Source organism: Plecotus auritus, assembly GCF_963455305.1.
Source record: "Plecotus auritus genome assembly, chromosome: 6".
Classification (NCBI taxonomy): domain Eukaryota; kingdom Metazoa; phylum Chordata; class Mammalia; order Chiroptera; family Vespertilionidae; genus Plecotus; species Plecotus auritus.
Window position 1 is genome coordinate 55,417,546 of NC_137773.1, and position 13,103 is coordinate 55,430,648.

Here is a 13,103-nt window from a genome sequence, read left to right on the forward strand (position 1 = left end):
GAAGGAAGGCCAAGAGACACATGAAAACATGCTCAAAGTCACTAATTATCCGAGAGATGCAAATCAAAACAACAATGCGATACCATCTCACACCTGTCAGAATGGCTATCATCAACAAATCAACAAACGACAAGTGTTGGCGAGGATGCGGAGAAAAAGGAACCCTCGTGCACTGCTGGTGGGAATGCAGACTGGTGCAGCCACTGTGGAGAACAGTATGGAGTTTCCTCAAAAAACTGAAAATGGAACTCCCATTTGACCCAGTAATCCCACTCCTAGGAATATATCCTAAGAAACCAGAAACACCAATCAGAAAGGATATATGCACCCCTATGTTCATAGCAGCACAATTTACAATAGCTAAGATTTGGAAACAGCCTAAATGCCCATCAGCAGATGACTGGATCAGAAAACTATGGTACATCTACACAATGGAATACTATGCTGCCGTAAAAAAGAAGGAATTACTACCATTTGTAGGCACTTGGATGGAATTAGAGAACATTATGCTAAGTGAAATAAGCCAGTCAATGAAAGAAAAATACCACATGATCCCACTCATTTGGGGATAATGAAAAACATTATAAACTGATGAACAAAAAGATAGTTACAGAGGCAGTAAAGCATCAAACAGACTGTCAAATTACAGTGGTAAGGTTAGGGAGAGGTGGGAAAAATAAGAGATCAACTGAAGGACTTATATGCATGTATATAAGAGTAACCAACGGATGCAAAACATTGGGGGGTGAGGGCATATATGGGAGTGGGGTGGGGGTGGGGGGCAATGATAAGATATGTACACATATAATACCTTAATAAAAATTTGAAAAAAAAAAAAAAACATAAAAAAAAATAAATTAAAATACCTCTGAAAAAAAAAAAAATAAAAAGATATTTAGATTATAAAAAAAAAAAAAAAAAAAAAAAAAAAAAAAGAAAATATGATCTACAATGAGGAGAAAAATCAATCAATAAAAATAGACCCAGTGAAATAAATTACAGAATTAGTGGATAAGGATGTTAAAACAGCTATCATAAATATACTCCAGATGTCTTAGAAAGTAAAGGAAAACATGAGCATGTTAAGAGTCTTGAAAGAGAAAAAAAAAAAAAAAAGACCCAGGTAAAACTGCTAGAGATAAAAAATATATATATATTTGAGATGAACAATACACTGGATGGGATTAACAGAGAGTAGACACAGTTTTTTAAAAAAATTAGTAATTTTGAAGACATCAGTAGAAACTATCCAAAATGAAACAGAGAAAGGGGAGGAGGAGCAAGAACAGAGACTTGTGGTGATCATTTTGCAATGTCTACAAATATTGAATCATGTTGGACATCTGAAACGTATATAATGTTACGTGTCAATTATACCTCAATTTAAAAAAATCAACGAAGGTTCCAGTGGGTTCTTTTTTGAAGCCCTTCAAGACAATCATTAGAAACTGCAAATACAGAGGACCTGATTTTAATGTACTCATGAAAAGACAGCAATTTGTATTTAACTGAGGGGGGAGAAAGAGAGAGAGAGAGAGAGAGAGAGAGAGAGAGAGAGAGAGAGAGAGAGAGAGAGAGAGAGAAAGAGAGAGAGAGAGGAATACAAAAGATTGGAAGTGGCACATGTTTCCTACTTATTCAGAATAGACTTCAGGTGATTTAATTTCAAATCACTGATGATTTTAGAACTGGAACAACTCACAGAGGTCATCTTATCTATTTCCTTTGCTTATAAATATAAGAACTAAGAACCAAAAAGTTAACCAAGTTAACCGACTTGTTGAGGATGACATAAAATGCTCGTTACAAATTGTCACTAGCATCCAAGTTCCTTGATTTCTAGTCTAGAGAGCTTTCCAACAAATCAGAGGAGGGGAAAAAGTCTTTTTTCTTCCCCATACATCCCTATACCCTAGGGTACTCCCAACAAACAAAATTATTTACCAAAATACTTAGAGAAGAGCCGTGAAAACGTAAATATGTTGAGAGAATAAAGAACAGTCTGGTTTAACTGGTGTATGAGATTTGGTTGAGGAGCTGAGAGAGCAGGGTCTCAATGCATGGTCTGGGGACCTGGGACACTTTCAAAGAATCTGTGAGGGCCCCACTCTTTTCCTCATTCATACGGAGACATCATTTGCCTTTTCACACTCCTTTTCTCTAAGTACATGATGGAATTTTCAAGAGGTTACAAGACCTGTGAAATCACAACAGACTGAATGCAGAGCAGATAGGCAAATAGAGCTGTCTTCCATTTAAGCCAGATATTCGAGAGATTTAAAAAAATGAAACAATGCCATTCTCCTCACTAATTTTTAGTTTTAGAAAATAGGTGGGCTTTTTTTTTCCCATAAAATGTGTTGTTTATGCCACATCTAATGGGTTTGTTATTTTAAATATATGAATAAATATTTTAAAAATTTATTCTGTTATAACCTCTAATATAGTAAATAGTGGTAGATACAGCCCATATTAATGAAAGGTCTTTGGGGTGAATAATTTTTAAGAGGGAAAAGGAAAATGTAAATGTCAGAGAGTCGCTGTTATGGAGGATTTCTGAAACTATGTTGAAGAATGTGTCACTCACAGGCAGCGCCTTGTCACTGAAGAGTTTTGAGCAGGGAGGTGCAAGATTAGAAGCAGGCTTTTGGAAGAGTTATCTGGCAATTTGTGGGTCGATAGACAATGAAGGGGGTGTGTAGATAGAAGAGTCAGGCTGTCAGAGCAGTGAGATGGTGGGGCCAGATAGGAGAAGCAAGCAAAGGTTAGAGCAGTAGAAGTCACAAGACAGACAGTGAGACTCCCAGGCACTGGAGAGAAAAATGACCAGTGTGTTCCCTACTTGACCAAGAGAGTGGTCAGGCCATTAACAGAAATAAGGATGTCAGGACAAGGGCGTGTTTTTAGGTGCTGTGACTTTAAGCTTTGACATGTTCACCTCGAGATGAAATAGTGACTTTGACCAGCAGATAGTTGGAAATGTGAGCTTGGCATTTGAGAGAGGTCTGTTCTTGCTGGGCACGGGAACGTGAGTGATGTTTGAGATTGTGGAAGGTGTAGACATTCCCCAAGGAGATACTGGGAGAGAGAGCGATTGGGAAGGCACAGTAGGGAAGGAGGCGCCATTCCTAAAGATGAGGGAGAACTCAGAGTTTGCAGTGTCTCAGAAGCCAGAAGAGATGCAACTGAAGGAAAGGAGAGTGGATGGCACCCAGAACCTTTGTGGTTGGAGGCTGAGAGAATCTCAGTGATTTAGAGATGAATCAGGAACCTTCCGTGCAGTTTTACCAAAGTGGTGAATGTGAGTCAGATCACAAGGGGCTGAGGAATGAGTGTGGGCTGAGAAAGTCTAAAGAGAAGTTTGGCAGCACGAGAATAGAGTAAGAGAAGGTGGTAACCTGCCCGGAGAATGGATCAACTCTCCCAGGATGAAGGCATTCAGAGAAAGAACAGATATCCCAGATAAACTCGCTGTTTGAAGTCAAAAGGAGGAAGCCTGGAAAAGAAGAAAGGCTTGGTTAGTGTCTAGAAAATGGGAGTGGCTAGAATGTAAGAAAAAAAAGAATGTGTAACTGTCAAGGACAGCAGAAGTGAGGGACACCTGGATGGGGGAGATCGAGTCACAGCATACGCGATGATTCTATTCCTGCCCCCCACCCCCCCGCCCAAACACACACAAAGCTTATATGTGTAGAAACCTTTTACAACAGTAAACTTCTAAGAGCAATTTCCTCTGAAAAGTAGAACTTAGGGAGATTTTATTGTTGTATATTCCTCTGTATTATTGGAAAGTTTTTCATTTTTAATCATGAGGCTGTAATTTTTATAGTTAAAAATATTCATCATTTTTAACAATCTGTGCCAAGGCCACAATTTTGAACAATCTATCCCTGAGAATGAAGAAGGAAAAATGGTGTCTCTCACTTACTACTCTATATACTCATACTTTAGAATGTCTTAATGTGTATTAACTTCTTTTATAATTTACGAAGTTTAAGAATTTCAGAATATCGTCACAAAGAGGAAAAACAGTTGTATTCTGTGGTGTTCAAAGTTTGGTCCTGGACGTGAGGATACAAAGTCCCTGCCGTTGGGGAGGAGAGATGGGACATAATGCAAAATAGTTTCTAAGTTCCAGCTGCACAGAGAAGAAGCATCATGGGACAGATTGTAAGGCCATTGGAACTGATAAGAAAAAAAGTAATTTGAAACTTTCAACAACAGTTGTCAGTAGGCTACAGGGGACGCCAGGATTTAGACGTTCAGGAAAGACTGGGTGCTGATGCAAAGGAGGCAATAGTGCAAACAACTCATCTGAAATCATTGTTGGGACAAAATGTTATGGAAAAGTGGTTAGGGCCCGGCTGGTGTGGCTCAGTGGTTGAGTATAGACCTATGAACCAGGAGGCCATGGTTCAACTCCAGGTCAGGGCACATGATCGGGGTGCAGGCTCAATTGATGTTTCTATCTCTCTCTCCCTCTCCCTTCCTCTCTGAAATCAATAAAAATATATTTTAAAAAAGAAAGAAAAGTGGTTAGGAGTGTGTGCTCTGGAGCCATAGTGTTGGCTATGAGGCCTGGCTCCATCTCATTAGTGTTGGGTAGTCGTAGACAAATTACTTAACCTTAAATGGGGGTAACCATAGTATTTCCACACATGGTCTCATGAGAATTATAAACATTTACTAGGATGCCTGGCATATGGTCTGCACTTCATAAATATTAGTGTGTATTACTACTCATCAGATTACATTTATATCTATTATATTTTAAAATATAAATGTAGTAACCTACTCTGTATTGTGTATGCTAATAGTACAATAACATATCATGAATATATAAATTCATTACCACTAAACACTTACTGAGAACACAGTGCTTGCACATGTGCCAGAAAAATGAATATTATCCTTTCCTTAAATGCTAGTTGGCAAACAAAATATAAAAAGATACATGACAATGCAGGTCAGCGTATGCCACATTCCAAAAACATGATCTGGACCAAAATGGTTCTGGAATTTGAAGGTTAGGGAAGTCACTGAGGACAGAAACAATTAGGAAAGAATTGCAGAGATAAGATTTGAATGGACTTGAAGAATAGGTAAGACTTAAATTATTAAGTAAGTTAGGAGAGGAAAAGGCATCCTGGGGAGGAATGTGCATGGTTTAAATGTAGCATAGAGTCTGGTATGTCTCCTGGACCAGCCAAAGGACATTAGTAGTTAAAACTGGTGTTTAGTTAACAGTAATGTATTGATGTTGTTTCTTCTTAATTTTGACCAATGTGCCATGATAATCAAAGAGGTTAACATTAGGAGAAACTAGGTGAGGGGTCTATAGGAACTCTGTACTATCCTTCCCAGGTTTTCTGTAAATCTAAAATGATTCCAAATCAAAGTTTACCTTTAAAAAATGTGAACAAATATAACTGACGCTCAGAATGTGGTTAGGAAAATAGTGGTAACTTAAGGTGAACAGGGGGTAAGGCCTAGGCTGTAGAAGACTTGGAGTGCCTGCATAGGAGAGCTGAGCCTCAAATGCCAGAGTGTCTTCGATGTTACCATCAGCATTGGTTTGTATTTGCTCAACACCACACTCCCTAGAAAGCAACACAAATAACACACTAATATTTCCCCTCTAACACTCTCCTCAGTTATTAAAATACGAATGCTCGGTAAAGCGACAAGCTGTTAGGAGGGAAGACACAAATGAACTAATGAACCCTCCGTTCCTCTCCCCAGCCAAAGAGCATTCAAGTCCTGAATAATGATTATCACTTGGCCTGGCTCAAAAGCATAGTCTTGGAAGCAGACCTTTCTTTATGAAAAGTTTGTGCTGGAACGGGGCGCCACTGCCCCTGTTCAGCCAGGAACAGTCCCTTGGAGGATGTTTATTGTTTGTAGCGAAGCATTTAAACACCCTCCAAGTTATGAACATTTCAAGGCAATCAGTCAATCCTTGCCTGTGAAAGTTTGTGTGTAGATTTAGGTGACGGTGCACAAAATAGGTGGGTATGTGTTTGTTGCTTAGCAACATCTGCTTTATCCCTTTTTGTGCAACAGGAAGATCCCTTGTTGGGATGCCAATGTGGTCTGAAGGCAGGGAGGATGCCAGGTGGATGGGACCAGGCTTCATGGGGGAGACTTCCTCCAGTGCGATGGGAGGCTGGGGCTGGGTTCTTCCCTAACTACAGCCCACCGGGCACTGTTCTAAGTGTTAGGACAAATGGCTGAGCTTGGGAGTGTGATCTAAAAGAGATGTGGCTTCAGAGCTGGGGTGTGGGGGTAGAGGGGCTCTGCTGGGCTAATGGGAAGAAAAGAGCTGAAGCAATAGGAGTATCGTGGCAACCACAAACAAATGTCCTGACATCAGAATGTGTAGGACCCACCTGTAACCTCCTGTGGCAGAGATCCAAGCCACAGCATTAGTGAGCTGGTCACACTTCCTGGCTTTCTCTCGCTCTCTCTGGCTTTTTGCAGCAGGACCAGTCTCTTGAATGGAATAAATCCCCAGTGTTCCTGCCCAAGTAGGGGGTCTAGGGGAGGCCTTGGGAAGTAAGTTGTGTAAGTAAAAGTGAGGCGATTGTGTTTGTACTCCAAGCTGATAAAGTGGATCTTTCCAAATACACTATTGACCTGAATTTCTACAAAGTGAGTCATTTCCCGTATGGCATTTCTTAAATTTTCTTAAATGTTTTCCCACAACACCTGCAGACAGCCCAATGTTTCTGGGACTATGAGAAGCAAAGCACACCGCCTATCTATGAGAAAAATGGACTGTCTTTGCATGTAATAGAATCAGAGCTATGAGAACAGGAAATCCATGTGCGCTAATCTGATTCTTGACACTTCTTGTTCCTTACGTACCAGCATGCCACTGTCTGAAGTCATCTCGCAGGACATTTGCAGGAGTGACTAGGTTGGCCATTCCATGAAAGCAAGAGTTGTGCCTTGCTTCCTGATGTGTAAGGGGGCCTGGTAGGTGCTCAGTAAATATTTATTGAATAAACAAATGAATCTAGTGCTCGAAGGGACATGACGGTATCCAAACACTGCAATGTAGGAGTGAAGATTGATGAGGGTTCATTTCTGTCTATTGAAAACACAATTAGGGAGGGAGACGTTTCCTGGGAGAGGCTTGCAGAGAGGAAGGAACACATTAATACAAATGCACTGGGGAGAAAGCTTGTGTGATGAAGAGCTTCACTATAGGACCCTTTAAGCTACACTGAGCCAAAGAAAATTTGCTGACTGATGGGGATCCCTACCTAGAGGAAACTGAGAGCTTGCAAGAAAGGGAAGGAAGTCTTGATTTTCTGGACCTGGTGCTAGATATTCCAACACATTCACAGTGACAGCAATAGGAGACAACATTTTTTCCCCTTTTTATTGAATTTCTTGGGGTGACGTTGGTTAATAAAACGACATAGGTTTCAGGTGTACAATTCTATACTACATCATCTGTATATTGTGTTGTGTATTCACCACCTCAAGTCAAGTCTCTTCCCAAGGGAGCCATCATCTTAAGACCTATTTCAGATTGCACCTTTTCCTCCCTTGTGGGTTAGTTGACTTTGTATAATGCATGTCCAGGAAGTACAGCAGGTCCTCAAATAACATAATTTTATCTGTGAGGAGTGTGCACGTTCTCCCCCGTCTGCGTGGGTTTTCTCTGGGGACTCTGGTTTCCTCCCGCATCCCAGAGATGTGCAGCTCAGGGGAACTGACATGTCTACGTCATTCCAGTCTGAGTGAATGTGGGGGTGGGTGCGCCTTGGGATGGAAGGGCATCCTGTCTGGATTGAAGGCTGCCTGCCTTGCTCCAGCCACCTAGACCCTGAACTGGAAGAAGTAGCCTGCAAAAGAATTCTCTCAATTGTTTCTATGCATCTTTCTTAAATGTATGTATAGCTCACACTTATTTCTGTTTAATATTAGAAGTGTTTTGGGGTCTTTATTTAGAAGTTTGGCAATGTTTTTGTGAACAGAAGTATACTGTGGAAACTTAATTCTTCATATCAAGTAGCCTGAGGTAAATTGGTTTTGTTATGTGTCACTTAAAGTCACAGTTTCCAAGAACCTATCGAAGACCTTAAGTAAGGACTTACTGTAACAGAGAATTTGGGGAAAGGGGTTTTCTGCTCTCCTCTCTATAATTTTAGGGGCCACACTGTCAGGAAGGCTTAAGGTCTTTAGACTAAGTGAGCAGAGACTACAGAAAACCTGCGAAGATAGTACAGAGTTCCTCTATACCCCTCACCTAGTTCCTCCTTATGTTAATCTCTTTCATTATCACGGCACACTTGTCATCAGTAAGTTAGTTCCTGTGTTTTCTGAAATTATTCCAATAACATGTGCATTGATTTTTCTCATCAACATTGTAACAAAATGACAAGTTTATCCACAGTAATCCTATGCATTGGTTGCTCCAGATCAGGCTTCTGTTATTTCTCCAAAAGGCCTGGTTTCTTTTCACGGGAAATGGTATTTACAGACCACAATCTGGATGTTGAAGGTGTTCATTAGTAATTGTTCCTAGGACTTTCCCCTCAAAAGAGCCAAAAATATGTATTTTTAGATGAAATACATCATGAGTTCACACTGATATTCCCATTTCAAAATTAAGACTAAAGCATCTTTAGTTAAATTACTAATTTCATTGCTTTTTTCTTTTGGTGAAAATCATGGTTTGCAGCAAAGTTAAAGTAATTACTTTTATTATATGTTTTAATGATAATTTCAGAGTAAAAATGCCAAACATTACTAATAATATTAAGTACTGAGAGTAGTTTAAGATGTATTTAGTTTTTTGTCCTTAAATTATATACCAGTAGGAATTTAACAGTCAGATTACTGTAAATTTAGTCATTTGAAATAATTCCTCTCTGTGTGTTTGTCAGTCCTGATTTACAATTAGGTTTACCTGTTTCATTATTATTTTAGTTTTTAATGATTTTTTTAAAAAATTACTTTTGCTTTATAATTAGGTAAAACATTTCCATGGTTCCAAAGTCAAATCCATAAACATGGTCTAGTCCTAGAACTCTAGCGCCATCCCGGTTTTCTCCACCTTATTCTCTCTCTTCAGCTATGTGCAACTTTTTTTTAAAGTTTTGGTTTATCCTCTCACTATTATTTTGTTATGAGCAAATATATATATATATATATATATATATATATATATATATATATATGTAGATATTCATATACATCCACTTTCTTAAAATAGGTAACATGCCTAATTCTCCACCTTACTCTTTTTATTTAACAAAATATCCTAGAGATGACTCCCTGCAGCATATAGAAAATAGTCCTGATTCCTTATTACAGCTCCAAAGTACCCCATGATGTTAATTCAACCAGTCCTCCAGGAAAGTATATTTAGGTTGTTTCCAGTCTTTTACAAAGCTGAAGTTTTTGAAAATGAGGGAATGCCTGGTAGTGTCCAGTGAATCTAAACTATCCAATAGAAGACAGAAATCAGAGGATTTGGCAACATGAAGGTCAATGAAATCCTAACCAGGGATAAGTTGTGTATACCCAACCTATCCAGCAGTATGCAGTGATGCTAGCAAAGCCAGAATCCTTTCACTGTCATGATACAGACAGGAATCAGATTATAATTGGTCATGGGGTGAATGTGACATAAAAAAATGGAGACAGCGGGAAGTATAAATTACTCTTTCAGGAAGCATGGGCGAGAAGAAACAGAACTATAACTAGAGAAACTTGGGAGCAAGAGGAGTTTTATTTTTGTGGCTCTGTTTTATATGTTGATGAATGTGTACATGTGTTTTTAGGATGAAAGCTATTGGAGCATGTTTATTGTTTGGGGGAAGGAGCTATAGAGAGAAAAGGTTTAAATGAGAGGAAAAGAAGGTGTTGCTGGCAGAGAAATTCTGTAATTCTTCATTTTTGAAGAGAAGACTTGAGTTTTTTGAAAGTATGATTGGAAAATATAAACATGTGACAAGCATCTTTAAAAAAATTCATTTCCTGAAATGCACAGACTCTCAAGTTACCACTAAAAGGCAGCTTTCACGGGCTTGGTTCTTGTCCTCTTGGAGCTTATAGTAAATGAAGATTTGTCATTTATCCTCACCACAGCATTCTATTCTCCTTGGTCTGTCACTATCACTAACCTCCAATCCCAGCCACAAGCTTCTCTTGTGCCTACTGTGTAGTGGCCTTTTAACTGGCCTACCTGCTTCCACTCTTGAACCTTCTGTAGCTCCCACTTTTCTACAGAGAAGCCAGGACAATGTGGCTCAAATCCTATCTTCCCCCTGCTTTAAATCATTCAATGACATCCTACTGCAGTTAGAAACAGTCCCAAGTCCTTGTGAAGATCTAAAATGATGATCTTCTCCAGCCTCCATCTCATTGTCCACATCTCAGCTCTCAGTTCTTCCCTCAGGGAGGCCCACTCTGGCCACCCTATCTAAAACAGAACCCTGCCCATTCCCTAGAGTCATGGTCTACCACAGAGCCGTTTTATTGCCCTCACAGCTTAAATGATCACATCTTAACGTGGTGTGTGTTCCTTTGTTTATAGTTTGTCTCCCCAGTTAAAATATATGCCCATTGAAAGTGAAAGTAGTACCCCCAGTGCCTTCAACTGTGTCCAGCATACAGTAGGCACCCAGTATACATTTGCTGACAGGATCAATATTATTCTTTGACTTTTGCCAGGACCTTCTGTAGTAATTGCACCATTTTTTTTACCCTTTATTTTCTCTCCTTTGGTTTTACACGAAGCATGGCTTTGGGGGTGAATACAACTGCAGAAACTTTGAAATGGGCAAAATTTGAGTTTGAGCCCCTTAAAAACAAAATGCAAACTTTAGGGAGCTTTATTTAGGCAAAGTGGTGTATCCCTGGGTTAACTGGAAAAAAACCTGATCACCTTGTCTCAAGTGGAAAAGTGCAACCTTAGCTTTCTTCTGAAAGATGAGCTAACTCGGGGTATATGCTGATGTGGAGTGGAAGAATCCTTCGGGAAACCAGAAGAAGGGCATTCTCTGAGAGGGAATGACCCAAGAACAAGGAAATTGCAGCTGGTGGCTGTCCCACTACGCTAGTGTCTGAGAATTTCTAATTAGGAGGTAAAATATTGAGAAGCCAATTTGGCCACAGGTCTAAAGGCTAAATATTCCAACTCACTTTATATATCATAAAGATCATATTTTGAGTTCCATCTCTCTGATTTCTGGGCTTGGTTCTTTTTCTCCATACTCAGGAGAGGAAGCAGGTGTTATTTATGGACCACCCTCCAAAAACTCCTGAACAGAGACAGTGCTCAAATGTGGTTGCTTCTGTAGGATACCCAAGCCTTATAGATTGATCGCTATTTGATCATTGTTGTTTTTCAGATAAGATTGCTCATCACAGCTGCTACAGTTGGGTAACATAGGCTAATGTATGTCGTACAAAGAAAGGTTCTTAAAAAAATATTTTGGACAAAAAATAGATTTACTATTTTTATTTATACAACGGGCTTCAAAGGTGACAAAAAAAAATCCTGTCATGCAAGATATCATCAAAAGAAATAAAAGAAAAATTTAATGCAAAATTTCAAAGCTTCATTTTGTCAGTCTTGTCTGTTAATCACAAAAGAAAAAGAAAAATCCAACCCTAATTTATATGAGACTTTGTTTCTGGTGCTCATTTCTAAGTGCCCTGAATTCTATTTTGGAGGCAAAACTTCTTAGGTGGGGTCATGTTCACAAGCCCTTGAGATTTACTTCTTGGTTTCTGGCTCAGCTCCTGAGATCATTCTTCTTCTTTTTAGGGGGGTGGGGGGTAGAAGAAGTCAAACCGTGTTTATTGAATGTACACTGTTACAGATGTCCCCTTTGCCTACCTTCTTATTGCCTCCCTTCAAACCAAAGGAAAGCCATTCTTTGTCCCCAACAGTGCTGTGTTTTTAAGTACCTGTTTGTGTTCATAATAAAACCTAAAAATACGTACCTAAGGCGTTTCCTCCTTATGAGTGAAAACCTATTGATTCCTCCTTTATAACCAGGAAGTGGGGGGGCGGGGGGTAGAGAATGTTCTACTTTCCTCATTTTCCAGGAATAAATTTTGGAAGAAGAAATTATTATAAAGGATTTTTCGTACCTCAGGAAAGTTCTGCCTTAACTTGGAAGAGCTGGTCTGTCTTAGCAGCAGCTTAGTAGTACAGTTGAGATTTCAGCCTCAGACAAAATGCCGAGGCTGCTTCTGCGCGGCAGAATCGCACCAGGACAGAATATTTTTACGTGGAACTTTTTTCCTGAACAAAACTTTACAGTAGTTTTGTGACATTCCTGAATGCCCAAAAAAACAACTTGTAATGAGAAAGAACTCATGGGCATGGATGACTCATGGTGATTGCAGAGGGGGAGGGGGCAGTGGAGGTAGAAGTAGCTGTGGGCAAACTACGGCCCGCGGGCCGGATCCGGCTGTTCTATCCGGTTCTCTTGCTCTCCCCTCCGCTCCTTTACTTTGAATTTATATTAGTTCACACAAACACTCCATCCATGCTTTTGTTCCGGCCCTCCGGTCCAGTTTAAGAACCCATTGTGGCCCTCGAGTCAAAAAGTTGGCCCACCCCTGGTATAGGGGGTATAAATGGTAATGGGAAAAATAAAATAAAGAAGAACAAAATAAAAAATGACTTGTATATTCTCTGGGGAAATACTAAAACCTAATATACATACTAAGACCTAACATCTTTATGGAATAAAGAGAGGGGGATTATTAATATGCCAAGTACTTCAAAAGATTACTTGCCTCAGTTCCTAAGCCTCAAGCATTACAGTCAAAGATAAATGACAAATATAACAAGGCAAACAAAAAGCCTTCTGTGGCAGGGACTCCTAGTTACCTATCCAATACTCAGTGGTGTGCTGGTGCTTAACTGGCAAAAAAAAAAAAAAAAAAAAAAAAAAGAAAGAAAAGGCCTTAACTTGTGGTGTTTGCCAATTTTTTGTGGTGTAAACACTCCCACTGTGACCAATTTCAGACTATCGATATGTTTAACAACCACCTTGTAAAAAACCTAAAAATGTAACCATCAGCTCTCATAAACCAGAGCGAGCCATTTGGAGCACATCACTGCA